General features: G+C 42.7%; 1 long non-coding RNA gene across 2 annotated transcripts in view; it reads left to right on the top strand.

The window, feature by feature from the left end:
- The window catches only part of LOC127492378 (uncharacterized), a 169628-nt gene extending 152337 nt beyond the window's left edge, over positions 1-17291 (top strand). For both annotated transcript variants that reach the window (XR_016214539.1, XR_016214535.1), the window contains exon 4: positions 17057-17291. This is a non-coding gene — a long non-coding RNA (uncharacterized LOC127492378). The remainder of the gene's footprint in view (positions 1-17056) is intronic.
- The last annotated feature ends 550 nt before the right edge of the window (positions 17292-17841 follow it).

The following is a 17841-nucleotide window of genomic DNA, read 5'->3' as shown; positions in this document are numbered from 1 at the left end:
TATTGTTGTCAGTGCTGGCTTAATCCTGGACCAGCTTCCATCTGTGTAATCTTTTACATAATCTCCTCTGCTCTCACAATTTTGAATTCTAAAAATATACAGCCGCCTTATCTCAGCCTGGTATTACTGCAGTTGCCCGGTAGCTAAAATAGTTCATTTAAAATTCTTGTCATATGTCAAAGAGTTTAAGGAGTAACTTGTTCACATTTTGACTGCATTCACCAAATAATTATATACTGGATTAATCAACTGTCTTTTCCCAAATAATTCTTTTCTTTTAAATGTTTTATGTGGATACATTTCTGGCTATATGAAGTATAGAATTTATTAAATGAAAAGGCACAGCAATTTTGATGACCTGAATTTCTTTTGGTTTTAATTAGATAGTTTTCAGTGTTAGGTACTTTGATTTTGAGATGATTTCTATGGGACATTGTTATAATATATTAAAAAAACTTATATATACAAAAAAGTTGCTTAGTGGCAATCATTTGTCTCAGTGTTTAATAAGCTACTTCCGGTAAGTACATTTCATGTTGCAGTACCTAGGTTTGAGCCCTGGCTTTACTTCTAATTCTAGCTTTTCACTAATGTGTACTCTGGGAGGCAGCAGGTTATGGCCCAAGTGCCTGGATCCCTCCATCCACATGGGAAGCCTGCATTGAGTTCCTGGCTTCTGGCTTCAGTGTAGCCCAGCCTCTGCTGTTAAGTGCATTTGGGGAGTGAGCCAGTAGACGGGAGATCTCTCTGTTTCTTTCTCTCTGCCTTTCAAACATTTTTTTAAAAATATGCTTAGTGAAATTAGCCGGTGCCTCAAAGGCAAATATCATATATTTCCCCTGATTTGTGGTAACTAATATATAGAGTGTAAAAAAGTAATGTGTATGAGCAAAATTAACATTTTGAGATTTAATTAGTATCTATAGCCTTGTCTATACTGAGAAACAGTGGTTTTTCTACTTACTACTTGTTGAATTATTTATTTAGTGAAGGATTAAGCTTGTGAGTATAAAGTAAATTGAAAGTATATCATTGCAAAAATTAAAAGAAATATAAGGAAAGAAGGAAGAAAAAGGGAAGGAATGAGGGATGAAGAGAGAGCAGGGTGGAAAATATCATTATGCTCTTAAAACTGTATATATGACATGAAATTTATACCTTTATACAAATAAAAAAGTAAATATATATAAAAGAAAAATGACCAATTAAAATATTCAAATATAATTTCTTACCTGTAAAACTGACTTAATTATTGAAATGATTATTTTCTATCTTAGTATTTCTTTGGAAAAACTGATAGCAGTGTCAATTGAAATACCTCTTTTTTATAATAAAGATTTATTTGTTCATTTGAAAGGCAGAGAGATACAGAGAGAGAGAAAAAGAGGGTGAGAGGGAGAGAGAGAGAGATCTTCCATCCATTGGTTCACTCTCCAAATGTTTGCAACAGCTGGAGCTGGACTGATCTGAAGCCAAGAGCCAGGAGCTCCTTCTAGGTCTCCGATATGGGCTCAGGGGCCCAAGCACTTGGGCCATCTTCCATTGCTTTACCAGGCACATTTGCAGGGAACTGGATTGGAAGTGGAACAGCTGGGACTTGAACTGGAGCTCATATGGGATGCTGGCACTGCAGACAGCAGCTTAATTTGCTATGCCACAGTGCTGACCCTGAAATACCTCTTTTTGAAAGAAATTTGATGACATTGAAAGAGGTGTTTTTACAATAGAAACATAAGGTGTGTCATATTGTGTTTGAATGCATGCATTTAAGGGGTTCAGAGAAATTAAATAAAGCTGTTTGGATGCAAGGAAGGGAGATGGGACGTGGGACACTGTAGCACTGGGTTAGTTCAAAGAGTACATTTGGATTTTCTATGTGCTTGGGGGTAGAACTTTGTGGATTCCAGGAGACAAATCAGGGCCTTTTAATTTACTGCTGGGATTTTCATTAGACATCTATTTTACTAAAGGCACTTTTTCTTAATGTTTCAATTGTGATATCTTCCCACTAAAACTTTCTTGAAGGAAAGGGCAAGGCTGCTTGATGGGAGGGGTGAGGGCCCTTCTGTTCTCTCTGTACTCACTGTGGCTGCTCACTAGTCTGGCTGGTGAGTTTCCCCTAAGAGAAGCAGAAAACTTAAAGTCAAACCATGGTGGGAGGCAAGTGAGGCCTGGCAATGATCTCTAAGGTGTGTCTATTGTTCAGCTGTCCTAGGGATGTCTTACTGTTAGATCGAACTACCTGAATCAAGACAAAGTTGAAGATTTAGATACAAACAAGGAAACTACAGAAGTGCTAAAAAAAAGTAAATATTTCTAAGACAGGAAGCATCACTGCAAAAGCAAATAAATAAATAAGATCTGACTCCAAAAAAAAGTGAATTTTCTCTACATCACATAGACATCCATCTCCTTCCTCCTCTCAGTAAGTACAGTGATGAACTCTGGATGTTACATTAAAAACAAACAGAAGACCCTCAAAGATGGAGAGAGGAAGGCAGGCTGGCTGGGGACTCCAGACCTCAGGTGAGTTCCCTGGGCTTTCTGTTTGCCTCCTGAATCCCAGGCTGGACAGTGGGGAAGCCAGCAACCCAGAAAGCCCAGCAGGTGCAGACAGAACCGTCCAGTGGAAACCAGCTGTCTCTCTAGCCAAACAGCCAGGGGAAAGCAGCCTTGCAGGACAAAGACTTAAACAACCAGTCTACTCTGGTCAAATACCACAGAAAAATCTGTGGCCCCACTCCTGCCTGCCAAGGCTGGGTGGAGAGCCCAGGCTGCCACCTCCACCCAGAGGAAATAGGGCCCCTCTTTCCCTCTGTGTTGTGGAGGTTTGTGTACACTGACAATTAGCTGCCTGTGTTTTATGTGGAAACCAACAAGGATTTCCAGGCTTTGCTCAGCCTTTTGTGATTTGTGTGAGTTTTGTGAGCTGACTGAGTTGGTGTCCATTGGAAGAAGCAGGTAAAACTCTGCACCTTGTGCCATAGCTGGGGAAGCAGCCCTGTCCCAACACTGTACCATTCCTTTAGTGCTCTAGAAATGTCACAGCAACTTCTTAGCAAAGGCAAGCAGATCAGGTGGAAGGGGAAATAACCTGGCTGCAACTGAAATTCTTTCTGCTTAGGTAAAAAACGAGGTAGTATTGGAGCACTGAACAGTCGGAGAGCAAAAGATAAAGAGAAAAGATAAAGTCACTAGTGGATGAATATGAAGTGATGATTTCTTTGAGTTGCCAGCAAACCTCTGTTTAGTTATCTATTGCTGTAAAATACAACATCTCAACATAATGACCTAAAATAACAATAATGTATGATGCTGACATTCTGTGCTTCAGGAATTGGGGCAGGGCTTAACAGTGTGGTTCTTCTGCTCTGTGTGTTGCTGGCTGGGTCACTTCTGCAATGGCATTCACTGAGCTGGGGCTCAGCTGGGGTTGAACATCATGGATGGCTACTAGTCCTCCAGAACTTTTCGCATCTGGCCTCTCGCATTTCAGTAGTGCAGTCTGGATTTCCTCGCGGTACCACAGCTGACTCTGACAGTGAAGTGGGAGCTGTAGAGCCCTATTTAGGCCTGTATCTGGGACTAGCACAGCACTGGGCTTCATTTTATTGGCTCAAACAGGTCACAAGACCAACTCAGAGTGAAGGGTTGTAGCCTCCAACTTTTAATGGGAACGGGGGAGGCAACTTGTCTCTTGGAAAGTTCAAAGGTTTGAGGATTGTGTTTTTCTTCAAAGAACCCAATTTCTTCCTAAAAATGTTATTCATCACTAAATAATTAATATTTATGTTGTTACTTATGTAAGTTAAATGATGGATATGAAAATAGTTTATAAGTGGCAAAATACTGTTAAGAAATTGAGTTCTGGCTTGATGGAAAAGGTGAATTGAAAGCCTTGTAGAAAATGTAAAGCTTAGGATTCTTATTTAACATGAAAGGAAACTGAGGCTCCTGTGCCTACCTTGCTTTAGTCCACTGTTTTTAAGTTGTAAATATTTCTGTTTATCACCTTGATAGAGGAGGGTACTGGTAGCTCTGTCTCCCACTGACTGCTTATCCCTTCTCTCCAAGTTCTGATCACACAGATAGATGCTCTGAGACTCAGCAGTTATTCCTGGAGAAAATCTAACCAATTGGTTTTCTTTGCCATAAGACAGTTTCTTGCTTTTGGCACCACTGACATTTGGAGCTGGCTCGTTTTTTGTGTAGAGGGTTGTCCTGTACATTGTAGGGTGTTTAATGGCATCTTTGGTTTTTGCCCATCAGATGCTTAGAGTACTCTTAACCCTCAACTGTGGCATCTGAAAATATCTCCAGGTAATGCCAGATATTTCTGAGGAGGCCCAGTGCCATAATCCTAGGCACTGATAGTTATCTGGTTGGAGCTCCTGGACTGTCTACATAATAATGCTTAAGAATTAATTAGTTTTTCAAGCCAAAAAGTCAGGCATATGTCTGACATAAGACTCTCTCTTTGTCTATTGTGTACATATTCTCTCTCTCTCTCTCTCTCTCTTTCTCTCACATACACACACACATGCATTGTTTTAAGTTACATGTTAAATATGTACAATTACAATCACTGTTGTTCACATACATTATACAAACTACCTTTGACAAAAACAATGACTTAAATTCCAGTTGTTTTGGAAAATCAAGGATGTTTGGTTGACAGGACTTTTCTTGAAATGCTAAATGCTTAGCTTTTGGCAAATGTCAATCATTATCATTCATGCTGGGCGGACCCAACCAGAGAGGTGAAGCTTAATGACAGTGTGTTGATAAGACAGAAAATTAGGCAGAGACTTGGCAAAATGTCTAGCTGATTTGGAACAAGTAGACCAGAACATATTCAGGTTTAAAACTCCTGAATCAAATATTATTCAGACTGATTTTCAACAGTAATCAAATTGTTCAAAGAATTCATTTCACTTGGTATTGTGTCAAAACAGCTGAAGTGCCTGATAAAATATTCTTTTCTAGTTGTTTATGACTCCAAGTGTATGTATTACAAAACTGAATTTGGTTTGACAGTTTCCATCTCTCTTTCCCATGAGAATGATAATGTGCATGGAACTCAAGGAGCAACACCAACAGTGAAATGAAATAATTTCAGAATTCCTGCTTTGGAAATACAGGTGCCAGAAAGTGTCTTTGGAAGGGGCAGTAAAGTATACCCATGTGCTTCATGGGAGTCTAGATTGTCATCAGTAGTTCAAAGCCAGTCAACTCACAGTTTTCTCTCCCTCAGTTTCATAAATGAGTACGCAAGATATTTGCAGATAAATCTACATAACCTCTTTATATATAAGCATGTGTTTAAATTTATTCCTTCACTTGCATTTTTGACCTGATAAAAACACCGACAATAGCCTCATATGCTGTTCTGCTCATTTGAAACAATTGCCTGATGGTTTTTCCCTCTGGCATTTTGAATAACTGCTAGCTGAAGATGCTAAATTACTCTTAAGCCTGTGCAAGTAAATATTTCTGCCCAGTTCCTAATAAAATGCAGCTGAAATTGCAACCAGAAGATTTTATCTATTGCCTGACATACACTTGACTGTGAAAATGAAATGCTGCCTGCCTCATCCTTAAATTTCGAAGTTGAGATCCATGTTGGATAATTTTGGCAGTGTTTTTTACCCTTAACTTCAAAAAATAATTATGCATAAATTTAAAAATTGTTTTGCCTAATGGTGTGAAATGAAGCCCTGGTGTGACTAAGGTCAGTTGGGTGACATAATTACACTGAAGGTTTGCAATCTCTCCCTTCCACCCCACCTCCACCATGGGATTTTATATTGAGTATCTGTCTGGATTTCCCTAACTCCACTTCACATCTGGATTTGAATTACCCTTAATTATATCTGAAAGGAACCCAATTTTCTCAGCAGAAGAATTTCCTATAGAGTTCCATAGTTACGTAAAGATCAGGCCCATTAATTTCCCTGTTGATTTTAATTTCTCCTGAGTACCAGATTTTTGGCAAAAGTAGAAAATTTTACTGAGACACTCAGACAGAAAGACAAAGAAACAACATTCCAGATCAGGAATAATTTACATAAAGAGGCAAATCACTGTGAGCAGTGAGGACATTTCGTCCTCTAAGCCAGAATGATATTAGCCCAGCACAAAATAGTGGGTGTTCAGGCTCCACAAGAAACTGCTGCACCTTTGGATGAATTTCCTGTTAGAATTTTCTGGGAAGAAGAAAAGCTTGGTACAGGGACTCAACACTCCCTTTACTACCCTGGAGACCGACTAATTCAGAGTTGTCGAGTAACATGTTTTGGGGAAATGAATTGCTGCATCTGTTTTGCACATAGAGATGGAAAGGCTTTCCTGGGTTATGGCCACAGAGATCTGTCTGCACCTCCACCTCAAGGTTCACAGAGCCACCTAACATTTTGGCTCCAAATAACTGATAAAAACCTGCATTGTTAACATGAGCAAACCCAGCTGAATATCTTACACTGGTGTTCTGTATAGAAAAGGTGTCGAATAATTATCAAATAGCTTACCTGGCACTGAAACTTAATTTGCTTTGTGAAAGCTCTTCAGATCGTTGACTTCACTACTTCCTTATTCTTTTCATAGCTTAAAGTTATTATTTTTAAATATTTTTTTTTTAGTTATTTGAAAGCTAGAGAGAGAGAGAGAGAGATCTTCCATTTGCTGATTCACTTCTCAAATGGCTGCAACAGTCAGAGCTGGGTGGGTTCCAAGCCAGAAACCAGGAACTTCTTTTGTGTCTCCCACGTGGGTGCAGGGGCCCAAGCACTTGGGCTGCTCTCTGCTGCATTCCCAGGCACAGTAGCAGGGAGCTGGATTGGAAGCGGAGCAGCAAGGACTTGAATTGGAGCCCATATGTGATGCCAGAGCTGCAGGCCACAGTGTAGGATGTGTTTCAGGCAGACTCTCACAAGACATTTGTATCTTAGTGGTCCCTGTGTGTCTGGAGGACCCTCTCTTTAGTCTCCTATGGTTAGGGAGTTATCAAGTCACGTGGGACCAGATAGCATGGGTCCTGGGCAGCGAGTGGGAGTTCCTGTGGGCTATTTCATCCATCTCTTAAATAGTTCTCCCTGCTCTTCCACCGTATGCATTTTCAACAAGAGTGATATTGCCCTTGAAAGGATGAAAACTGTTTCTTAGGGGCTTAAAAAATTTAGATTCTACAATGGCTTGTGGCTCCTCAAAGCTCTTGCTTATGCTGCCTCGCAAATTCATATCCTTTAATGTTTAATTTCTCTCCTTAGGGATAAATTTAATTGAAATTTGTTAATAAATTAAAATTAACTTTAAGTTAAAATTTTTTTTCTTGGACAATAATGGAAAGAAAAAAAAGTTGAGAAATGCTGTTCTCAAGTTCATATCTCTTCTGTGGCTTTGAGAACTGTCCATGTGAGCAGCCAAAGCTGAGACTTGACAAGGGTTCTCACTGGGGCGCTCCTGAAGATGTGCTCTTGGGAAAATAACCAGGAAAGGACCCTCCACAGGCACTGGGACAGGCAACCAGGCATTGCCCTAGCCCCGAGTTTCCTCCTACTCACTTGCCCTAATTTCCAACATGTATCCCGCATCTTCCCTCTCTCCTGAGGAGCAGCCTTGCCCAGGTGCCCAGAAAGGGCCCAAGTAGTGCACCTTCAGCAGCCAGTGAAGGTTGGTCTGGTGTGCCTGCAAGGACAGTAGGAAGGATTCATTTTCCCTGAAGCAGCTGGGCCGTGAGCTATGCACAGGCTTCAAAACATGTGTGGGGAGATGGAATTACAAGATAAGTTTATTTGTGAGCCAAAAATTGGAATCAATGCATAATTTTGCGTAACACACATTTTCCATGAACTATTTGGAGACCCCCCCATATATCTGGATTTCAAAATTGTTTGTACTAAAATAAGCATCTGTTTTTTTTAAAATGAGAGTTTCTAAAAATTTTATTTATAAAAAAATTTTTACAGATATATAAAATGGTGTGTGTATACATGTGATATTTTGATGCATTGTAAAATATCTAAGGGTAAAAATATCTTTCCTCTAATATTTGACATTTCTTTATGGTAAAGACATTAGAATATTATCTTCTGGTTTTTTTTTTTTTTTTTTTTTTTTTTTTTTTTTTTTTTTTACACAAAGATTTATCTTATTTATTTGAAAGGCAGGATGAGAAAGAGAGAGGGAGAGACAGAGACAGAAAGAGATCCTCCATCTGCTAGTTCACGCCCTGAGTGGCCACAATGGCTGAAGCCAGTAGCCAGGAGCTTCATCTGGGTCTCCTCAGTGGGTGGCAGCAGTCCAAACACAGGGGCCCTCCTCCACTGTTTTCCCAGGGGCATTAGCTAGGAGCTGGATTGGAAGCAGAGAAGCTGGGACTGGAACCTCCCTCTAACATGGGATGCCATTGTCACAGGTGGCAGCTTAACCCAGGGCACCACAACACTGGCCCTTGGGCTTTTCTTTCTTTTTCCTTTCCTTTCCTTTCTTTTTTTCCAACAGAGAGATACATAGTACATTCGCACTATCTAGCCACCCAACTGTAAAATGCGATGCCAGAGCTGCTCTCTCCTATCTAACTCTAACAGTAGCCATTCATCAGCCCTGCTCCGTCCTGCCCTCCCAGCTTCTGGGAACCGTCACTGTATTTTTAACGTCTATGAGATTTATCTTTCACTTCTCTTTCCACAAACTTCTGGAAGTCCCCTTGAGTAGACGCCTCCTGGGGTGGTGGGGTGGGGCAGGGGCGGGGCAGGGCAGAGGGTGGTTTTCCAGGGAAGTGCAAAGAGCAGCATTTGGGTGTCGCACCTGCACCGTGCGGACTGCTCTACACTGGCTTCTTAGGCTTTTGCGTTTGTGTCCATCGTTAAGCTATTTGTTAAGTTTGCCATTGTTAAGTTTGTCAGCTCCAAACTTGCTCTTCGGTATTTGCTTCATGATGACAGTGCTGATTCTCCAAACTCTTTTTTTGTCCTTTCCCGTGCTGTTCTCTGTTGTTAGAGGGTTTTGGAGGGAGACAAGGAGGCTGGAGGAGAAAGAAAGGATTTGATCCTTCCTGTTTTGATTCTTTTTATGGGAGTCATGTCAGGCTGCTTCTCCCAGGTCCTCCCAGCAAAACACTCACAGGATGCCCATCTCTGATGCACCAGCCCCCGCCACGTGGTGCTTCCTTCTTTGGGATCTGGGTTTCAGGCTCCTGGGGGCCTTTGCTGTACATTCCAGGCTCTCTTTTTTGCTTTTTTCAGTCCTAGAGGTGGTAGCTGTCTCCTGTGTGAGCCCCTTCCATAAGACATAGAATGCTCTTAGTCTTTTTTTCATTTTCAAAAATTCCAACAATTGAAAAAAACTTGCAGTAAATATACATAGCAAGAAGCTTACCCCATCTCAACCTTGTTTGACATATATGGTTCAGTGGTGTGAAGTATGATCACACTGTTGTGCGTCAGTCATCAGAATTCTTTACATTTGGCAAGACTGAAACTCTGCACCAGTTAGCAATACCCCTCACCTCATTTCTCCCTCACCCTAGCCCCAGGCAATTGCTAATCCACTTTCAGTCTCTGTGAACTTGACTAGTCTAAGAATGTCATATAAGAGGAACTGTACAATCTTTGCTGTTTTATGACTGCCTGTTTCACTTAACATAATGTCTTAGTCATTTTCTGTTGCTAGAACTGAATGCGCAGACTGAGTAACTGACAAAGAATAAAGGTTCATTCAGCTCCCGGTTCTGAAGGCTGGGAAGTTCAAGATCAGGCAGTCACATCTGGTGAGGTCCTACTTGCTGCTGGGGAGGCGGTGCAGGGCCTCATGAGGCGAGACTGAGATGGCTCAGGTCTCTCCCCTTCTTCTTACAGGGTCACACTCCCAAGCTTATGGCCTCATTTAACCTTATTACCTCCCAAAGTTTCTACCTCCAAATGCCTGACTGAGTTTCTACCCTTTTAAAGCTTCACAATAGGGAGAAAATTTCAAGATGAGTTTGGGTGGAAATATTTCAACCACAGCATGGCCGATCCATATGGTAACATGGATCAGAATTTCATTCCTTTTTAAGGTGGAATGGTATTCCATTGGATGGCTATCCCACATTTTGTATCCATTCATCCATCAATAGATCTTTGGGTTAATGTTCTGTTTCCAGTTACCTGTAGCAATCCCTTCTATCTAGTTAACAAATCTTCACATGAAATTCTCTGTTGAAATAAGTGGTATAGTTAGTTTCTGCCTCCTGATTGGCTTCCTTCTGATAGGGTGGTGAGTAATTGTGAGAGAGCATCTTTCACCTTTGCCTGAGGGTGATCTGTGTAGGAAGATGGTCTCTGGGCATGGGAGCTCTCGACCTCTGCAGAGAGGACTAGGAAGAGACACTGCCTGTGTCACCAGCAGCAGGACACGGAGGAGGGGCTTCAGAAATCCTAGTTCATGGAGCTGTTTGCATGGATTTAGTAAAGAAGCGTGTTCTTGCTTCCTAATGCACCCCGTATGGCCTTCAAGAGGTATTTGTGAATCTGTTCTTCTCTCTCTACGTCCAACCCTGGCACTGGGAGTCTTTCCAATAAAATACTTTCTTTAACAAAAGATTTACTTGTTTATTTGAAAGGCAATGTTAGAGCGAGGGAGAGGGAGAGGGAGAGATGGAGAGAGAAAGAAAGAGATCTTCCATCAGCTGGTTCACTCCCCAAGTGGTCATAGTAGTTGGGGTGGGACAGGTGGAAGCCAGGAGCTGAGGACTTCATCTGGGTCTCCCACATGGGCATCAGAGGCCCCAGCACTTGGGTCACTTCCACTGCTTTCCCAGGTGCATTAGCAAGGAGCTGGATTGGAAGTGCAGCAGCTGGGACTTGCTCATATGTACAAAGTCTGCCCCTAAAAACAGTTTTGCAATTAGTCACCCCTCTTGTAATTTGTGAATGTGATCTGCTGTGTGTTCTAGAAATATTGTAATTTATCTGGTAGCTTTCTCCTGACCTATGGTTTTGGGTGTGCATATCTTTGCCAATTGACTTCACACCTTCTACTTTTCTGGAGTTCTTTAGTCTTTTGATACCATACCTTTTGGGATTTTAGCACTTTATGTATTCATTCTGTTAAAATAGTACATTTTAGGGGACAGCACTGTGGTATAGTGGGTTAAAGCCCTGGCCTGAAGTGCTGACATCCCATATGGGTACTGATTCTAGTCCCGGCTGCTCCTTTTCTGATCCAGCTCTCTGCTATGGCCTGGGAAAGCAGTAGAAGATGGCCCAAGTCCTTGGGCTCCTGCACCCACATGGGAGACCCAAAGGAAGCTCCTGGCTCCTGGCTCCTGGCTTCGGATTGGCACAGCTCTGGCTGTTGTGGCCATCTGGAGAGTGAACCAGTGGGTGGAAGACCTCTCTCTCTGTCTCTACCTCTCTCTGTAACTCTGTCTTTCAAATAAATGAAATAAATCTTTTTTTTAAAAATAGTACATTTTAGGGCTGGTACTCTGGACAATAGGTTAAGCCTCTGCCTGCAGGGTCGACATCCCATATGGGCACTGGTTCAAATCCTGGCTGCTCCATTTCCCAGCCAACTCCCTGCTAATGTACTTGGGAAGGCAACAGAAGATGGCCTGAGTCCTTGGGACCCTGCACCCATGTGGGAGACCCAGAAGAAGCTCCTGACTTTGACCTGTCCCAGCCCCGGTCATTGTGGCCATTTGGGGAGTGAACCAATGAATGGAAGATCTCTCTCTCGCTCCTTCTTACTCTAAATACCTGCCTTTCAAATAAATAAATAAATAAATCTTCAAAAAATACATTTTTCCCCCTGAAGTTTCTGTGAATAGGTTTTATTTATAATCAGAAGGGAGAAAAAGCCAGATTTCACTGAAGGTTGAGTTATTTTCCATATAAATGATTAATCCTTCAGAGAAATAAACTCTTAGATACTTCAGAAGGAAATAACAGCTATTACAATTCATGAAATCTCCAGAGGCAACACTTTGCAACTTAATTTCTTATATGGTGTTTCGTTCATTTCATAATTACATGGATAAATAATGTATGGAAATGAAATGGCAATTATGATCATTATATCAGTGGAAATATTCTCAAAGTCATTTGAATGGATTAAAGGCTGACAAAATTTATTGTACATTAAAAACTTATCTGTGCACCTCAGCATTTAGGCTTAGAATCTGTAAGGGATTTCAGAGATCTAAAGTAAAAAATTCTGTTGAAACCGAGGGAGAGTGAATGAGGCACTGGCAATTGCTTGTGCCTGCTATCAGACTTGTGATCTTGTGAATGAGGTGCCTAACTTTACATTGCTTACTAAGTGCCTACTACAGGTAAGGTATTGTGCTAGTGCAGGGATACTATGGAAAAACAAAATAGGCATAGCCCCTGCTCTCCATGGTACTTACACTCTAGTGGGGGATGCTGACGTATGGAAGGGGCAGTTTCCATCTGGTGTGCTAGATAATGGCATGAAGAAAATCCAGGAATCCCAGAAAGACAGAGGAAGGGCACAGGGAGAAGTAATAAAGAAAGGCATGAGGAACTGTCGCTGTGGCATAGCAGGTAAATCTGCTGCCTGCAGTGCTGGCATCCCATATGGGCACCGGTTCAAGACCCAGCTGCTCCACTTCTTTTTTTTTTTTTTTTTTTTTTTGACAGGCAGAGTGGACAGTGAGAGAGAGAGACAGAGAGAAAGGTCTTCCTTTGCCGTTGGTTCACCCTCCAATGGCCGCCGCGGCCGGCGCGCTGCGGCCGGCGCACCGCGCTGATCCGATGGCAGGAGCCAGGAGCCAGGTGCTTTTCCTGGTCTCCCATGGGGTGCAGGGCCCAAGCACCTGGGCCATCCTCCACTGCACTCCCTGGCCACAGCAGAGGGCTGGCCTGGAAGAGGGGCAACCGGGACAGAATCCGGCGCCCCGACCGGGACTAGAACCCGGTGTGCCGGCGCCGCTAGGCGGAGGATTAGCCTATTGAGCCGCGGCGCCGGCTCCAGCTGCTCCACTTCTGATTCAGCTCTCTGCTATGGCCTGGGAAAGCAGTAGAAGATGGCTCAAGTCCTTGGGCCCCTGCACCCATGTGGAGACCTGGAAGAAACTCCTGGCTCCTGGCTTTGGATTAGCGCAGCTCTGGCCATTGTGGCCATCTAGGTAGTGAACCAGCAGATGGAAGACCTCTCTCTCTCTCCCTCCCTCCCTCCCTCCCTCCCTCCCTCCCTCCTTCTCCTTCTTTCTCTTTTTCTGCCTCTGCCTCTCCATAAATCTGCCTTTCAAATAAATAAATAAATCTTAAAAAAAGAAAGGGATGAAAGAGCACTGAAGGCCGGCCATAAAGGCGCTTTCTCTGCTCCTGTTCCTCGCACACACTGTGCGCTCTGCCTGCTGGGTGGTGCCTCCAGCGGGCAACTTTGAGGTGCCCATTTTCTCACATGCTTTCCCTGGGATCTGTCCATTCCTTAGTCCCATGCGGACAATTGTGTGTGCCACCCCCTTCCTCCCTTCGTCTCTTTCTTCCTCTCTCCCTTTATTCACTCATCCTCTTCTCCCCTCCTCCTCACATTTGATGGCAACTAGGGTGGACACTCGTTATGCACACCCTTGGCTGGCCATTAACCAGCTATTAGCCAACAGGGTCTCCCTGTTGATTTCTCCAGAGATTGGAAGTAGGAGGCCCAGCTTCTGTGTGGAAGCACTGTCTGTTGAATGCACCAGTAATTACCACTCAACTTGATTCACAGGAAATGAAGTTAAAGTACATTTTTAAACCTTTCAGAACTAACAATGTTCTTATCCTTATTATGTCATTATAAAAATTTTCTTTGTCAAGTATATTAAGACTGTGTATTAAATTGGTGCTAAATATAACCAGATGAATTATTCAATATTGTAAGCAGCCAACACTGCATTGGTTCCTCAGACCAAATCATATACGGTCAATATAGGCGACCATGCATTTAAAAGCAAATATTTGTGTTTCCATTTAGTATTCACCAATGAATTTCTAGATAATCTAAAATTAAGTCAAAATAAGTTTAATTTTGGATTATAATGTATACTTCCTACAATGATATTTGAGGGGAAGAAGAAATAACTCTTAATCATAGTGAGACTGTGTTGTATATTCCTGTGCTGGAGTTAAAAATATTTGATGTAGCAGAATATGGATGGCAGTTAGTCATTGCCAAAATCTACTGCCTAACCAACCCATTCCAAAGTGGCGCAGGACACTCATTATTGTGTGATCTGAGGTTGGCTGAAGGTGGTTTGCCCTGGGCTGGACTAGACTGGAGTGACTTGGTTCTGCTCCCTGCCTCTGATCCTTCTCCTGGACTAGTGGGTTAACCTAAGTGTATCCTCCTCATGGTGATGACAGAGGTAAAGTGAGCAGGTGAAAAAACACAGGGGGGGTCTCTTGGGTCCGAGGCTCAGTTCTGGCAAACTGTCACTTCTGCCTCATTCTATTGGCCAAAACTAGTCTGATGATCATTCTCTACACAAGGGAAACGGAAGCCTGCCACCACATGGTGAGAAGACCCTGCACGGTTTTATGAGAATGGACATGTAGACAAGGAGAGGTGGTGAGACTCATGTGACTGCCTCGTTACCCAGCACATGGCTTCCTCGTCTCCTGGGAGCCCACGCCTAGACCATATTTCCTTGCCTCTCCTGTGGTGATGTCTGGCCATCTGACCCAGTTCTTGCCAAGGGAATGTAAAAAAAAATGACTTGGCTCATAAAAATCTCTAATGGGAACTCATTGTTGTTTCTCTTTCTTCTCCTCCCCTCAACACTTTTTTTTTTTATGCAGACAAAGAAAAGCTAGGAGAACCTGACATCCATATATTGGCAAAAATTCTTTTCTTAGCCAAACTTTAGTTAGACTTCTGAACCTTTACCTAGACCCATCCTTCTTTGCAAAATTCAGTGATAGCCAAGAACCTGCTAAGTCACTTTACCTCCATTCTTGATTTCTGATCATCTTTGATACATGATTGAGTTCTTTATCACCCTCACTCTTGCCCGCCCCATCCCACCCACCCTCTCACTTGCACACCCAGAGTAATGTCTGATCACCCTGGCTTTCCTCAGCAAGAATCCCATTAGAGATCAGCTTTGCAGAATCCCCCTTACCCTAATGTTTCCTCCTAGTAATTTTCCATCCACTGACTGCCACACTGACTGCTCCCTGGCTATAAATTCCCACTTGTTCATGCTGTGTTCAGAGTTGAGCCCAATCTCTCACCTTCCCTGCAAGACACTGCTGCAGTGGCCCTATCCTATCACAGTAGCTCTAAATAAAAATCTTGATTGTGTTTTGACAAGTATAATTGAATGAATATTTTATTTAACAGTTTTGAATGTAATCAGAAACTCAAGATGAAGGTAGCTATAATCAGTAACCCCATTGGGGCTTTATTTGAGAAAGAAACAGACATTTATTTTGCTGGTGCCCCTGTCTCAGAGTTTCTTACAGCAGCTAGAGCGATCTTCAGTGATTTACATGCGATGTGTGTACAGCCAGGCCAAGCAGTGCTTCTGGGATCCCATGAGAGTGCTTTGAAGACACTGCCCTGTTGCCCCTTAGGTTCACCCAGTCATGCCTTCAGTGGTAGCTTTTCCTATTGGCTTAAAGCAAGCAGGAGAAAACTTGATTATCTTGATTTTGGGGACTTGTTATTTCTGGGCATCAGGGCTGAAATTAACATTTTACTACAGCAAAAGCATGTTGGTGATCGAAGTAAACAGATCAATTGCAAATAGATGGAATTGTCTTTCAGCATCAGTTGGGTTTTTGTCACCTCATTGCCTTCTTGGTTCCAATGGATTCCTCTGTTGGGGGCCAGGGAGAAGTAGGATTGAGGAAGAAGGCCTGGGTGTGTGGTTTTCCCTGGGTGTGAGAGCTGGGCCTTGCCAAGCTCTGTGCTTAGCTAAGGCCCACCTCAGCCCAGGAGTCCTCCACGTTCACAGTTGACTCAGGTCTGCTCTTCTTTAGAATTAAGAATAGAACATCTATTTTACCTTAAAGTTTAGTTTTAGGTATGCTATCCATTTTAAGTTTTAAAACATTATCCATTTGGGCATATCATCTTCAGCAGTCATAAAGGATGTTATTTTTTATTTGGAGCCCTTTTTTCACATAAAGAAGCATCCTGAATTTATAAGGGGTAATAATATCCTACCCCATCCATCAAGATGATACTCCTGCCCCCAGCAGGAGTTAGTGTTAGAAATACTACTTGCCTTTAAGATCTTCTTTAGATTCTGTTTTCTGCTATGTAGTGAGTAGAAAACATTCATTACATCAACATTCCTGTGGGTAAACATTTGGAAACCACCACATTTTATGAGGTAGAGAAAATGTCTGATCATCTAGCTTACTGAGATTCACCAATACCTCCTTGGCCCTCGTGACATACAGAAAAAAAAAAGCATATGAGCACTAAAGATGGAAATAGCTTGATTGTGGAAAGAGTGGCAATTATTATTAGAAGTTTTATCTCCATATCATGTTATTACTGTAATTCCCTTTCTGATTCTCTGTATCCAGGAATCCCCAAAGCCTAGTGGATTCTTCCTTACCATTAATAATACAAAACATTTGTTGAACTCTCTCTAAGGCATTTGGTGTACACTTGCTTATTTAATGCTCAGAAAAATCCCGTGAGGCAGATGCTGTGATCTCCACTGTAGAGCTGAGCGAACTGAGGAACAGCTGGTAGTTTTAGGGCAGGATTCGAACCCCAGACAGCCTGACTACAGAGGCCCAGCTCTTCTCCTGCATGCTATACTTGAAGAAATAAGTCGTATGATTCTCCAGATTGACTAAGCTGCTGCACAAGGAAGATTACTTTACCTTCAACACTCTTTCTTGGTTGGTGGGGTAGTCTCAGCCAGCTGAGATTTAGATGGTGTCAGCTAGTAGTAACCAGTGGGAACCCAAAGGAAAACTGGCCATCTTGTTGTTAGAACCATAACAGGGGCTGGCGTTGTGCCATAGTGGGTTAAAGCCCTGGCCCCTAGTGCCAAAATCCCATATGGGTGCTGATTTGAGTCCTGGCTGCTTCATTTCTGATCCAGCTCTCTGGTGATGCACCTGGGAAAGCAGTGGAGAATGGCCCAAGTCCTTGGGCCCCTGCACCCACATGGAGACCTGGAAGAAACGCTTGGCTCCTGGCTTCGGATCAGCTCAGTTCTGGCCAATGCGACCATTTTGGGGAGCAAACCCACAGATGGAAGACCTCTTTCTGTCTCTACCTTGCTCTGTAACTCTTTCTTTCAAATTTAAAATAAATCTTAAAAAAAGAAAAAAAAATTATGTGTGAAAAAGGCTGAGTTTCTGTTACAAAAAAAATTATAAACAATTAGAACCCTAACATACAGTAGCTATGTTCCCATCCCTCACCCTAGTCTCTACCCTGTGATTTCCACATCTTCACACAATCAAGCACTAAGCACCTAATGCCTAGGCTAGGTGGAGCTTCCTGGAGTCGATTCCTTCTCTGCAACCATTGTCCTTTCTCAAGATGGGTGCCTGTGCTGTGGTTTTGTTAGATGTTCTGGACTGTCTACCCCACCTGCAGGCAACCAGAGGCAGCGGACTCCAGGGCACTGACTGGATCCAGGGGCAGAAGAGCTGGGTTCTAGATCATGGTTCTAGATCATGGTTCTATCATGTTGTCGTCATAGCGGCGATGGTGATCAGTTTACTTCCTGGCTCTGCCTTTGTCAGGAGGCTAAGGGCAGGGTCAGGGAAGGAAAGTAACTAAGAACCTACTTTAGAAACTGAGAACTGCAAACAAGAGGGAATATCAGTCGGGGAGGAGTCTCAGCTTGGCCAGGAGCCCTGCATGTTCTCTGGATCC

Source organism: Oryctolagus cuniculus, chromosome 10 (genome assembly GCF_051225735.1).
Source record: "Oryctolagus cuniculus isolate XC-2025 breed Fujian yellow rabbit chromosome 10, ASM5122573v1, whole genome shotgun sequence".
NCBI classification, from domain to species: Eukaryota; Metazoa; Chordata; class Mammalia; order Lagomorpha; family Leporidae; genus Oryctolagus; species Oryctolagus cuniculus.
The sequence above is the reverse complement of the archived record's forward strand: the minus strand, read 5'-3'. Positions and strand labels throughout refer to the sequence as shown.